At 51.2% G+C, this 13,806-nt stretch overlaps 1 long non-coding RNA gene and 1 pseudogene across 1 annotated transcript in view; one reads left to right on the top strand and one right to left on the bottom strand.

Annotated features, from left to right (window-relative positions):
- Positions 1-450: 450 nt before the first annotated feature.
- LOC140913684 (uncharacterized) lies at positions 451-10,938 on the bottom strand (annotated as a pseudogene).
- A 378-nt stretch (positions 10,939-11,316) lies between these two features.
- Positions 11,317-13,806, top strand: part of LOC140913699 (uncharacterized) — a 54,159-nt gene continuing 51,669 nt past the window's right edge. The window contains exons 1-3 of the long non-coding RNA XR_012159640.1: positions 11,317-11,816; positions 12,183-12,320; positions 12,552-12,661. This is a non-coding gene — a long non-coding RNA (uncharacterized lncRNA). The remainder of the gene's footprint in view (positions 11,817-12,182; positions 12,321-12,551; positions 12,662-13,806) is intronic.

A 13,806-nucleotide genomic window follows, 5' to 3' on the forward strand; every position in this document is an offset into this window, starting at 1 on the left:
AATTGTATGGAGAATCATGGGGAAGACTTTGGAAGAAGGGAACTTTGCTCCTTTGCCATCTTACAGTGGTTGAAATGTTTCAGATATGTCATTAAGGCAAATCGGCCACAACGTGTCATGGCAGGTGTCACCCGGTGTCACCGTTACACAGACATTCCAGTTCTTTTGCATTGTTCAGTTATACAGTTGTTAAATTTACAATGTTCATTCTTTTGGGGGAGGTGGGGAGCTGTTGCAGCAGCAGTGTTTTCCCCCTGCCTTATTTGTCTGACTAGAGTCAGTTCTTGGGGCAGAGTTGCCTCAAGAACTGACTCTAGTCAGACAAATAAGGCAGGGGGAAAACAAATAAGTGGGAAACTCTCTCTGTGCACCTGCCAGTCACAGGCCTCATGGGCAGTTGGGGCCAAGAACATTTTGATTGGCTACACTGTTTACACTGGCTTCTCCACATGCTGTGTGAATGCATCAGCTTATTTAATAGGAAAGAAACACTGGGTTAGACAGACCTCTGTTACAGATTAGGTACATAATTCTTCTTTGTTACATTTCTATTTAGAACAGACGGCATGAGCAGTTCCTGAGTCTTCTTTCAATCACACACACTAGGTCAGAGGTGGGCAAACTACAGCCTGTGGGCCACATCTGGCCTGCGGGACCGTCCTGCCCGGTCCTTGAGCCCCCGGTCAGGGAGGTGAGCCCCCGGCCCCTCCCCCCGCTGTCCCCCTTCCCCCGCAGCCGCATGGGCAGCATGGTTGGCTCCGGCGGGGCGGTGCGGCTGCTAGTCCTGCTGCTCTGAGCGGCATGGTAAGGGGGCATGGAGCAGGGGGGTTGGATGGGGCAGAGGTTCTGGGAGCAGTCAGGGGACGGAGAACGGGGAGGGGGGGTTGGACAGGCATGGGAGTCCTGGGGAGCCTGTGAGGGGCTGGGGGTGTGGATGGGGTCAGTGCAGTCAGGGGAAAGGGAGCAGCTGGGGTTGGAGTCGATGGGATGGGGGTGGAGTCGATCAGGGGACAAGGAGCATTCGGCACTGGATGGGTTGGGGGTTCGAGAGGGGCCCTCAGGGGCGGGGGCCCGGCTGTTTAGGGAGGCACAGACTTCCCTACCCAGCCCTCCATACAGGTTTGCACCCTGATGTGGCCCTCAGGCCAAAAAGTTTGCCCAGCCCTGCACTAGGTTGTCCTGCCCCTCAGCCCAATCCATCCTGAGACAGGACTGCAAATCCCACCTCTAGATGTCATCCAAGAGTAATCCTCCGGCTGGAACCAAGGTAGATGTGTGGGGGACGATCCTAGCTTCATCCCATTGAGACGGGGGGGGGGAGGGGGAGCGAGCGTGGGATGGAAAGAGAGAGACCTGGTTGGATCCCACCTAATGCAGTAGGCTGTGACCATCTGCTCTAAATACACTCCACCTGCCTGCTCTTCCACACACTGCTAAGCCAAGTCCCCTTCCCTGGCCCCCTCCCCCCCATCTCTCTGCTGGGCATCCTGGGGACAGGACTATGTCCTGATCTGCTCTGCTGGAGCTGTGTCAGGCCCACTGACTGCCAGAAGCCCTTGAGGCCCTGCAGGTGGCAGAAGGGCATTGGGGTGCATGACCGGGTGCTGAGAGGTTGGCCAATCTAGCAAAGTGCTTGCCCCAGCCAGCACAGCTGTATGGCCGCCCTCGGCTGTGAATGAACCGATGTGATAGCAAGGAGGAGGCCCGTGCAAAGTTCCTGCTTCAGCCAATGCATCGGAATGTCCTCCCCCCAGCCTGCGTGCACTGGTGCTTGATCAGTGCACTGGTTCTGGTGAAGTTCTTACTAGAATCGTTACAATGGTGCGGCTGCTCCTTGATGTGTGCGCTGGTGGGCTCTCAGGCTTGAGCTCCATGCAAAGCCCTTCCCACAGTCAGCACAGCGGTGCGGTCGCTCTCCGGTGTGCGTGCGCTGGTGTCTTCTCAGGTGTGAGCTCCGTGAAAACCTCTTCCCGCAGTCAGCACAGTGGTGCGGTCGCTCCCCGGTGTGCGTGCTCTGGTGTGTTCTCAGGTGTGAGCTCCGGAAAAACCTCTTCCCGCAGTCAGCACAGCAGTACGGTCGCTCCCCAGTGTGCGTGCGCTGGTGGGCTCTCAGGCTTGAGCTCCATGCAAAGCCCTTCCCGCAGTCAGCACAGCGGTGCGGTCGCTCTCCGGTGTGCGTGCACTGGTGGGCTCTCAGGTGTGAGCTCTGTGCAAAGCCCTTCCCGCAGTCAGCACAGCGGTGCGGCCGCTCCCCAGTGTGCGTAAACCAATGTGTTCTCAGGATTGAGGACTGTCTGAAGCTCTTGCCACAGTCAGCGCAGCGATAGGGACACCGGCCCATGGGGAGTCTCTTGCTGAGTTTATTCGGGGGACGGACTGCGTCCTGTGCATGGATCCTTTTGTGGGCTGTGGGATCCTGCGTTCCTGCCACGCTCTCCCCACACTCAGACGGTGTCCTCGGTCCCCCCAGTATCCCGAGCCCTGCTGGAGAGAGCAGAGACAATCCCAGTGTTAGCTCATAGTTAAGGCTACAGGTTTGTCAAGGAAGGAAAAATTTCAAGGATGGAGCGATTTCCCCATTTGTCTGTGACTGTTTTTTGGATGGGTGCCTCACCCAGCAATGGTGGCTCCTGTCCCACAGGGCTGGACCCAAAGCCTCGCTCTGGGTACTGAGACCTGGCCTGCGGGCTTACAGTGCCACTCAGATTTGCCCCCGCCCCCAGTCATGATGGTGGGGGAGGTGGGGCAAACTTCAGTGAATGGACTTGCCACTCATATCTTCTCCAGCCTGCCTCAATGCCTCTGCATCAGCCTGCGGTTAGGGTTGCAGTATTGGAGGGTTCCTGGGCAGGGCGAGGAGGAGGACAGGTTTTGTGAAAAATCATGGAGCAGCCACAGTAAATTTAGTGACCTGTGACGTTTACTAAATTTACTACAACTGCTCCGTAATTTCTGATAGGAAATGCTGACACAAATCTGCAGCCTGACTCAGGGTGGTTCTACCCTATGCTGTTTGTGCAGCACCTAGCACCTGTTCCCACGTGCGCCATGCACCTCTTGGGTCTTGTTTGATGCTTAAATTGGAGCCTGCCCAGGATACAGGCAGCGTCTGGCACAATGGGGCCCTCATCCAGAACGAGGGGCTCTAAGTGCTAACACACAGGATCCGGGTTTTGTTTTCACTGATTTTGGTTTTATTTCCATCAGAGGAGTTTATTTACATGTTGCTGGTTCTGTGCTGTAAAACAGGCGACAGTACGTCTCTTGTTCCCCAGTATTTGCTCTGTTTAAACTATATTAGTTTGAAACCAGCTTAGGATCTACAATCCCCTCGTGGACACATTGAGACCGGTATAAAGCTGCTTACATCAGCGTAGCTTATTCCTGTGCAGGAGTGAGTCCTTTTCAAGGAATTCCTTCTAAAGATGTCATTTACCCTGAGCCTGTTTCACTCTTTGTGCAAAACTAAACTAAAACCTCAAGAGGGTTGGGGGGAGGTTTGAGGGGATTACCACTCAGTCAGGGTTTGTGTGAAGTAACCTGAAAAACAGGTCCGTATTGTGTCACAAGACAATCAGTGACACTGCTGAGCTGGAAGGGGTGAACGGCTGCCACCCAGCAGGCCTTTGATCTACAGAGGGTCACAGACCATGTTAAGGCTGAGGGCTGTGCTAAGCATTGACACTGAAGCAATGTAAGTGACAATGATTTTGTGCCACTGAGAGAGCAGGAGGAAAGGGGGATGTGTTAAAGGCCATCCCACCACCTTCTCCCTCATACCCAGCCCATACACCAGGATACTCCAAGTTGTGCTACACAGGATAATTTCCTCTGGCTCCCATGTGCATTCGTGCCCCCAGCAGCAGCTGTCTGGCACGTGGGGCAGTTTTAGAGCATTACAGTGAAACGCTGCAAATACTGGAGACCTGCTCTACAAAATGGCGTCCTCCGCACTTATCGTACATGACTGATCCTGCCCTGAGTCATTCCCAGCTTTCTCCTTGCTCGCCGGGGACATGTTTCTCCAGTCGGAGAGGTCACATGTGATGTGAAGTGGCAGAGAGGGGGTGGGGTGGGAACCTGAAGAGGACAGCGCCTTCTCTGCTAAGGGCCAGTGACTTGGGGATGTTCTCCCAGGCTGCAAGCAGGTTTTTGCCTGTCTGAGCTATGTCTGGATCCAGGTGCCCAGCCAGAGAACACCAGCGCACACAACTTGAGTCAGGAGGGGCAGAGGCATGAAGCCCATCTGAAAAATGTCTAGGATGCCCCCCGCTCGGTATGATTTTCTGAGGTGCGGAAAGCCTTGAAGAAGGTGTTGTGGTCTATGGACCAGTAGCAGTGTCTTTCTACCCAGGTGCTTGTCTGCCCCCCAGTGCCAGATCCACTGACACGCACATATTTTATTCTCACAGCCCCAGTGCTCTCTCCATTACACAGGTGGGGTAACTGAGGCATGGGGGAGTCCCAGTGACTCACTTCTAGAACCGAAACAAGATGTTTTGAATCCTGCTGCAAAGTCCTACCCACCAGGGAAATGCAGTCCCCATATGCTCCCCCATCACAGAGACCTCTCTCTTTCCCTCAGCATCTCTCAAATCCACTGTGACATTGCACTCTATATGATTTTATAAAAATATGCTAATGAGTGTGCCTATAATGTAACTGAGGCATGCTTCATGCAAAAGGTCTCATTGTAAGGTATCATTACAAAGCTTCTAATCTACTGAATGTGTTTATCCTATTTGTATGAATGTCTCATTCTTGTATCTGAAACTAGAAATATAATATATAACTCTGAGGGCCTATTGTAATTATGCAAAGTGTGGACCATTAATAGTGGTATGGAATCTTGACAGGAACACTTCTTAAGCTGCTTTCAGTTTAAGCCTACAGCTGTTAGGGGGTGTGGTTCAGACCTGGGTCTGGGTTTGCAGCAGGCTAGCGGGTCTGGCTCAAACCAGGTAGGGCACTGAAGTCCCAAGCTGCCAGGGCAGGGAAAGCAGGTTCAGAAGTAGCCTTGGCACATCAGTTGGCAACCCCAAGGGGGTTTCTGTGATCCAACCCATCACATCCACCACCCCACATCTCTTCCGAGTTCATCACTGTTAGGATATAGATATTCAGGCCTGTCTGTAAAGGCCTATACTCTAAGAATTTAGGTGTATTTTTACCACTTGGCTAGTTAGAGGTATAAAAGAAAGAATCAAAATCACTGTCTGCCAGTGTAAGGGCCTTCTCTTACTGTGACAGTCTGAGGCCCTGTTCTTAGGCTAAGGCCTTTGGCTAAGCAGCAGAGGCAGCCATAAGCTGGGAAGCGACCGGTCATATCCTCCCATTCCAAACTAGTCACATTGAAAGAAGGTGCTATTGGGCTGTTAGGAATACAATCCTGTCCTGATAATGCCTATCACCTCCAGAGAAAGGGAAGTGCCTAGAAGACGTAAAAGGAAACTTAGTTTGATAGCATCCTGTCTGGCAAGAACTCACTTATCAATTGCTGGGATGTGAAATCCTCACTTCTGTATTGTTCTGTCATTATAGTTCCCATTTTGCTATTGTTTGTCTGTATAATCTCTGTCTGGTTCTGTGATTGTTTCTGTCTGCTGTATAATGAATTTTGCTGGGTGTAAACTAATTAAGGTGGTGGGATATAATTGGTTACATAATCATGTTACAATATGTTAGGATTGGTGAGTTAAATTTCAGGAAAAGGATTGGTTTAGGTATAGCTAAGCAGAACTCAAGTTTTACTATATAGTCTGCAGTCAATCAGGAAGTGGGTGGGGGGAAATGGGAACAGGGAATGGGGGTAAGGAAACTGAAATAATGTTTTGCTAAAGGGGGAAATGGGAACAGGGAATGGGGATGGGGAAACTGGAATCATGTTTGGCTAAGGGCAGGAATGGGAACAGGGACACAGGTGTAAGGCTCTGTGGTGTCAGAGCTGGGAAGGGGGACACTAAGGAAGGAAACTGGAATCATGCTTGCTGGAAGTTCACCCCAATAAACATCGAATTGTTTGCACCTTTGGACTTCGGGTATTGTTGCTCTCTGTTCATGCGAGAAGGACCAGGAAAGTAAGTGGGTGAAGGAATAAGCCCCTTAATAATCACCTCCCCATCTCTGATCCATTTCTGTCACAGCTTTGAGGCCCCATCATTTTTAGGTCCCATCGTAGGTCACAGATATCCAATGAGTAGGAAAGATGGGAAGTATGATAGTAAGACTCCCTGGCTTAACCAGGAGATCTTCAATGACCGGAAACTCAAAAAGAGAGTCATACAAGAAGTGGAAACTAGGTCAAATTACAAAGGATGAATATTAAAAAAAAAAAAAAAACCCAAACAAACCCACAAGCATGTAGGAACAAAATTAGAAAGGCCAAGGCAAAAAAGCGAATTAAACTAGGCAGTAATATAAAGGGAAAAAACAAAGCATTTTACAAATACATGGGAAGGCAGAGGAAAACAAGGACAGGCTAGGCCCATTCCTAAATGGAGGGAAAGAGAATAAGAGAAAACGCAGCAATGGCCTAACAGTTAAATGCCTCTTTTGTTTCAGTTTTCACCAAAAAAGTTAGCTGTGATCAGCTGACTAACATAGTCAACATCAGTGTCAATGGGGTAGGATCTGCGCCTAAAATAGGCGAGGAAAATAGTTATGAATTACTTAGACAAGTTAGAGGTCTTCAAGTTGGCAGGGACTGATGAAGTACATCCTAGAATACTTAAGGAACTGGATGAAGAGATCTCTGAGCCATTAGGGATTATCTCTAAGAATGTGTGGAGGATGGTTGAGAGACCTGAGGATGGGAAAAGGGCAAATATAGTACCTAGGTATAGAAACGGGATAAGGACAACTCACTGATTTATAGGCGAAGTAATCAAACATTCTATTTGTGAGCACCTAGAAGGACATAAAGTAATAACTAGCAGTCAGTATGGATTTGTCAATAACAAATTATGTCAAACTAACCTAACATCCTTCTTTGACGGGTAACAAGCTTTGGACTGGGCGGACGCAGTAGATGTCACATCTCAAATTTAAGAAGGCTTTTGATACTGTCTTACATGACCTTCCCATAAATAAACTAGAGAAATATAGCCGAGGCAAAGCTACTGTAAGGTGGGTTCGCAACTGGTTGGAAAACTGCACTGAGAGAGTGGTTCTTATCATTCTCTAATGAGCTGAAAGGGTATCTTGAGTGGGATCCCAAAGGGATCTGTCCTGGGTCCGGTTCTATTCCGTATCTTTATTAATGATTTAGACAATGGCATGGAGAGTGCACTCATAAAGTTTATGGATGATTTAAAGCTGGGGAGGGGTTGCAAGCCCTTTAGAGGACAGGACTAGAATTTAAAATGATCTTGACAAAATGGAGAAATGGTCGGAATTGAAATGATTGCCTAGGAAGGAGAAATGGTTTAGACCATTTTCTGCAGTAAACCATCTAGAAGGATGGTTTACTGCAGAAAACCATCGGAGGTTATAGTGGATCACAAACTAAGTGAGTCAACAAAGTGAATCCTCAACTGGAATACTGTGTCCAGTTCTGGGCCTCACACTTCAGAAACGATGTAGATAAGCTGGACAGGATCAGAGGAGAGCAACAAGAATTACTAAAGGTCTAGAAAATATGACCTACGAGGTAAGATTGAAAAAAATTGGGTTTGTTTAGTCTGGAGAAGGGAAGACGGCCGGGGGAGGGGGAGAAAGGGTTTGATAACAGTCTTCAAGAACGTAAAAGGTTGTTACAAAGAGGAGGGTGATAAATTGTTGTTCTTATCCACTGTGGCCAGGACAAGAAGTAATGGGCTTAAATTGCAGCAAGGGAGATTTAGGTTGGACATTAGGAAAAACTTCCAAACTGTAAGGGTAGTTAAGCACTGGAACAAATTACCTGGAGAGGTTGTGAAATCTCCATCATGGGAAGTTTTTAAGACCATGTCAGGCATGGACTCGATAATACTTTGTCCTGCTTCAGTACAGGGGACTGATTGGACTAGATGACTTACTGAGGTGCCTTCTAATTCTATGTTTTTAGGATTTCCAGGAGTCATAGATATCAAGGCCAGACAGGCTCACTGTGCCCATCTAGCCTGGCTTCCCGTCTATCGCAGCCAAAGAATCTCTCCCCCGTGACTCCTACCTCCTGGCTGAAGAAGAACAAAGCTTTGAGAAAGTCACACCCCATTTCCACTGCCAGACTTCCAGTGAGGGAAAATCTATTGCGTCCTGTGGGGAGCTCTCCCAGTGGTTCATTCCCCTCCCAGATAAACACTGGCCCCTAATTCCCAGTCTCCATTTGTCCCCTTCTGCTCCCAGCCAGTGGATCTCACTTGGCCTTTGCCTTCTACATGAAGGAGCCCTGTGCTAGCAGGTATATAAATCACAAGGGACTGGTTTATGACGACTCACCTCGGGAGGGGCTCTCAGGCCCCGAGCTTTCCCTGGAGTCCTCGGCATCCTGGATCCAGAGCTCTGCCTCCTCTACCTCAATTCTGTGGATTAAATCTGGTGTGGAACCTGAATAGCCTGTTTGGGGGGAAAGAATCAGTTTTATTACTGAAGTTTTGGGGACAGGGACTCATTTATATGTTGGTGCAGACCAAAGAATGGCCCTACTGGGTCAGACCAAAGGTCCATCTAGCCCAGTATCCTGGCTTCTGACAGTGACCAGTGCCAGGTGCCCCAGAAGGAATGAACAGAACAGGTAATCATCAAGTGATCCATTTCCTGGATTCACATTCACAGCTTCTGGCAAACAGAGGCGAGGGACACCATCCCTGCCCATCCTGGCTAATAGCCATTGATGGACCTATCCTCCATGAATGTATCTGCTTCTTTTTTGAACCCCGTTATAGTCTTGGCCTCCACAACAGTCTCTGACAAGGAGTTCCACAGGTTGACTGTACATTGTGTGAAGAAATACTTCCTTTTATTTGTTTTAAACCTGCTGCCTACTCATTTGATTTCGTGACCCCTAGTTCTTGTGTTATGAGTAGTAAACAACACTTCCTTACCTACTTTCTCTACCAGTCATGATTTTATAGACCTCAGTCTCCCCTTAGCTGTCTCTTTTCCAAGCTGAAAAGTCCCAGTCTTATTAATCTCTGCTCATACGAAAGCCGTTCCATACCCCTAATCATTTTTGTTGCCTTTTTCTGATCCTTTTCCAACACTAATATATCTTTTTTGAGATGGGGCGACCACATCTGCATATAGTATTGAAGATATGGGCTTCCCATGGATTTCTAGAGCGGTAAAATGATATTTTCTGTCTGATTATCTATCCCTTTCTTAATGATTCCCAACATTCTGTTTGCTTTTTCGACTGCTGCTGCACATTGAGTGGATGTTTTCAGAGAACTATCCACAATGACTCCGAGTTCTCTTTCTTGAGTGCTAACAGCTAAACAGCACAACAGGACCCTGATCTCAGTCAAGGTGCGTCTGCACAGCACCTGGCATGATGGGGCCCCAATCTCGGATGCTGCTTGAGAGGAAAGCGCAGGAGATCCCAAGCAGGAGAGTAATGAAATAAACCTTCCTTAGAGGAAATTTCTTCCTGTCTCTCACCAGGCAAGTTCAGTTCATACTCTGAAGCAGCAATGTCTATGACCCGTCTCAATTTGCTTTGGGGACTTAGACACGGCAGGTGTCACCAGGTGTCACCATTACACAGACTTATCAGTTCTTTTGCTTAGGATGCAAGTATTGGTCAACTGCACGGTTGTTAAGTTTATGATGTTCATTCTTTTTGGGGAGATAGGGAGCTGTTACAAGCAGAAGAAGAGTTTTCTTCCTCCCTTATTTGCTCATGTGCTGTTTGACACTTTGTCATTTGACACTACTCAGCCATAGGGTGGCACATGCCAGGGGTGCCATCAAGGAAACCCAGACATTTGACAGCTATGAGTAGAGATAAATCGGTCCTTACCCAGGGAAACAAGGGCCCGGTAATTCCTCAGCATCTGGTCCCGGTACAGCTGCTTCTCTGGCCGGGATAAGAGCTCCCACTCCTCCCGGGTGAAATACAGAGCCACCTCCTCAAACGCCACCCGCAGCTGCTGGCACAAGCGTTACACACTCAGCACCCTCCGCGCCAGCCCCAGCCCGGGCTCTCCGCAGGGGACGCGGGTTCGAGGGCAGCGGCTCCCGGGGAACCCCCAGCCCAGCAGCTGTGAGCCAGGGAGACCCCCCCGCACAGCCCCCCGGGGACTCGGGCCCCGCTGGCCGGCGACAGGAGTCGCCCTCGGCTCCCCACGGGGCTCTGGGGCGGGGCGCTGGGAGGGGCCCGAATCCCAGGGCAGGGACCAGGCTCCTCCCCCGGCCGGAGTCCCCGCCTCCGCCCCAGGCCTGGGCTCGGCCCCGCTCCCGCCCCCGGCTCGGCCGCCTCGGGGCTCCTCGGCCCGGCTCCGCGTGTCCGCCCGGCCCGGGGCCCCCAGCGCCGCTCCCCGGCCCCAGCGCTCCGGCTGCGGCAGCCCCCAGCCCCGGGGTCACTAGCGCGGGAGGGACCCGGTCCCGGCCCCCCTCGGCCCCAGCCGGGACCAGCCAGTGCCCGGCCGGGGAGTCCCCGCCCCGCGTCCTACCTGCGCCGGCCCCGCTGCAGCCATCGCCGGGCTCGGCTCCGGCCCCGGCCGCGTCCTCCGCCCGGGCAGCGACCTCCCGCCCCGCGGCTGGTGCCTCCCTCCCCAGCGACCTGGGGCTGCAGCCGGGACCCGCCCTGCGCAGGGGCCGGGCTGGGACCCAGGGGGCTGGGAAGGCCCCGCCCGCGCCTGCGCCGCCAGCTCCAGCAGCCGGGGGAGGCCCCAGCGCGGCGACCCTCCGGCCCAGCCCCCCGCCGGACGCCTGGGTCCCAAGTCCTGCCGCTGGGGGCGCTCGTGGCACCTGGTCCCCCGGCGGCAGGAGCCCGAAACGGGACAACCCGGTCCCCGCCCCTGGGCTGTGCGCGGGGCCCCGCTGTGCTGTGGGGAGCCAGGAGCAGGGCAGGTGGGTGGTGGTTGTTGTTAGGTTTCAGAGTAACAGCCGTGTTAGTCTGTATTCCCAAAAAGAAAAGGAGTTAGAGACTAACCAATTGATTTGAGCATAAGCTTTCCTGAGCTACAGCTCACTTCATCGGATGCATCCTGTGGAAAGTGTAGAAGATCTTTCTATACACAGAGAGCATGAAAAAATACCTCCCCCCACCCCACTCTCCTGCTGGTAATAGCTTATCTAAAGTGATCACTCTCCTTACAATGTGTATGATAATCAAGTTAGGCCATTTCCAGCACAAATCCAGGTTTTCTCTTCCCCTCCTGCCCCCCCCCCCCATAAACCCACTCTCCTGTTGCTAGGCTGTGTGAGGTTGGTGTGTGTATTTGAGGAGATCCCCCCCAGGCTGGGTCTGGGGTGTGGGTCTGAGTGGTACAGGAAGGCTGTGTGATGTGAGTGGTTTACAGATCACAACGTGACTGTGGAGTGTGTGTGTCACAGTAAGACACGGGTCTGGCTGTGTGATGTTGGTGTGTGTGTTACTTCCAGGGGATCACAGCCTGGGGTGTGTTTCAAGCGCTCACACCCATGTCCCTTCCCAGGGCCCCGGGGAGGGCAGGTGCCCCATAAGATGCCGTGTTCTGGCCTCGGTGCTGGCGCTGAAGCAGCTGCCCCTGCCCCTCGCTCATTGGGCCGGGCCCTGCACACCTCAGGTGCCCCCCCACCCCCGGCCGGTCAGAACAAATGGTCCAAGGTGAAGCACATCAAGGGTCTGCGGGACACCGAGCCCAGCCGGCTCTTCCAGAAGCTCGCCATGCTGCTGCGCTTTGCTCGCAAAGGTATCGTGGGGGGAGGAAGGGAAGGATCTTGTGCGTGACACAGCCCCAGCCAGAGGGAGTGCTACGGGCCCTGCCAGCTTCCCCGTGCCCCACAGGCCCCGCTGCAGCCAGAGGGGGCATTACAGAGACTTCCCAGCCTCCCAGTACTTGACAGGTCCCAGCCAGAGGCTGTGGCTACAGAGCCCTGCCAGCCCAGCCTTGACCACTAGCACTGACCCTGTTGCCCCTAATAACCACAGCACCCCCTAACCTCTGTTAACCCAAGGCTAGCATCCTTCTTGGCTGCTGGAGCAGAGGATGCTGGTCTGAGGGGTAGAGTCTCCCCTTCTCATCCTTTCTCCACTGGACCTTTCTTCTGTTTCACAGCACCTCCCCTACGGTGGCTGAGTCTCTCCCCATCTCTCGCAGATGTTTCGCATAAGAGGGGGCAACCCAGTCTCTGTGGTTCAGGCGGCCTAAGATAACAGCTAACGGTGGCTGAAGAGGGGAAGGGCCCTGGAACAGGTAATTTGGGGCAGGGAGGGTCACCAGGAGCCCCAGGACTCCTGGGTCTCATCGCCGCCTCTGCAATTGGATAGTGGGTTACAGCAGGGGGGGCACCTTGTTTCTATTCCTGGCTCTGGGAGGGTAGTGGATTGTGGTGGGTTAAAGCAGCGGGGGCTGGGAGTCAGGACTGCTCTCAAGTGGAGTCCCAGCTGTGCCTCCCTTGTGACGCTCCATCTCTGTCCTTTGCAGCAGGGGGACCCAACCCTGATTTCAACACCAACCTGGCCAACCTCACTGAGCAGTGCCGGAGCATGGAGTCAAGGACCATAGCATCCACTGAGGTGGCCATCAAGGGAAGGGTACGTAGCTGCGTCCTGCCAGCTGGGCTCATGGGCTGCAGCCTTTTTGAATTCTCTGGGTCAGACCAGACCATGCCAAGGTGTTACAGGGAAAAATGAAAATCATTGTAAACCTATATGTTCCCCCTTCACAGGACGCAGGATCTTGTACCTGGTATCTGCGTCTATAGCTGTGGAAGCAGCTGGTGATGTTGGTCCCATCCTCCTTCCAGTGTAGTGCAAAGAAAGAGGACAGAGACAGATAGGTGTTCCAAAATAATATAATAACATTTAACAGTCCTGTGATGGGAAGAACACGTCAACAGCCCAACAGTATAGCATTTTATTTCAGAAAGAGGAACTATACAAAAATGAGGGGGTTAGTTAATTAGAAATTAAAAGGTACAGTGAATAGAGTGAAATCCCCGCAAGCTGCATGGACACTTTTCAAACACACCATAATAGAGGCCCAAATTAAATGTATACCCCAAATTAAAAAACACAGTAAAAGAACTAAAAAAGAGCCTTAAGAAGCAGTAAGAGATAAAAAGGCATCTTTTAAAAAGCGGATGTCAAATCCTTGTGTGGTAAATAGAAGGGAGCATAAACACTGCCAAATTAAGTGTAAAAATGTAATAAGAAAAGCCAAAAAGGAGTTTGAAGAAAAGCTAGCCAAAAACTCAATAGGTAATAACAAAATGTTTTTTAAGTCCATCAGAAGCAGGAAGCCTGCTAAACAACCAGTGGGGCCCCTTGGACGATCGAGATACAAAAGGAGCACTTAAAGATGATAAAGTCATTGAGGAGAAACTAAATGAATTCTTTGCTTCAGTCTTCACGGCTGAGGACGTTAGGGAGATTGTAGGTGACAAATCTGAGGAATTGTCACAGATTGAAGTGTCACTAGAGGAGGTTTTGGAATTAATTGATAAACTGAACAGTAACAAGTCACCGGGACCAACTGGCATTCACCCAAGAGTTCTGAAAGAACTCAAATGTGAAATTGCGGAATTATTAACTATGGTTTGTAACCTGTCCTTTAAATGAGCTTCTATACCCAATGACTGGAAGATAGCTAATGTAACACCAATATTTAAAAAGGGCTGTAGAGGTGATCCCGGCAATTGCAGACCGGTAAGTCTAATGTCAGTCCTGGGCAAATTAGT

This window comes from Lepidochelys kempii, chromosome 6 (assembly GCF_965140265.1).
Source record: "Lepidochelys kempii isolate rLepKem1 chromosome 6, rLepKem1.hap2, whole genome shotgun sequence".
Classification (NCBI taxonomy): Eukaryota; Metazoa; Chordata; order Testudines; family Cheloniidae; genus Lepidochelys; species Lepidochelys kempii.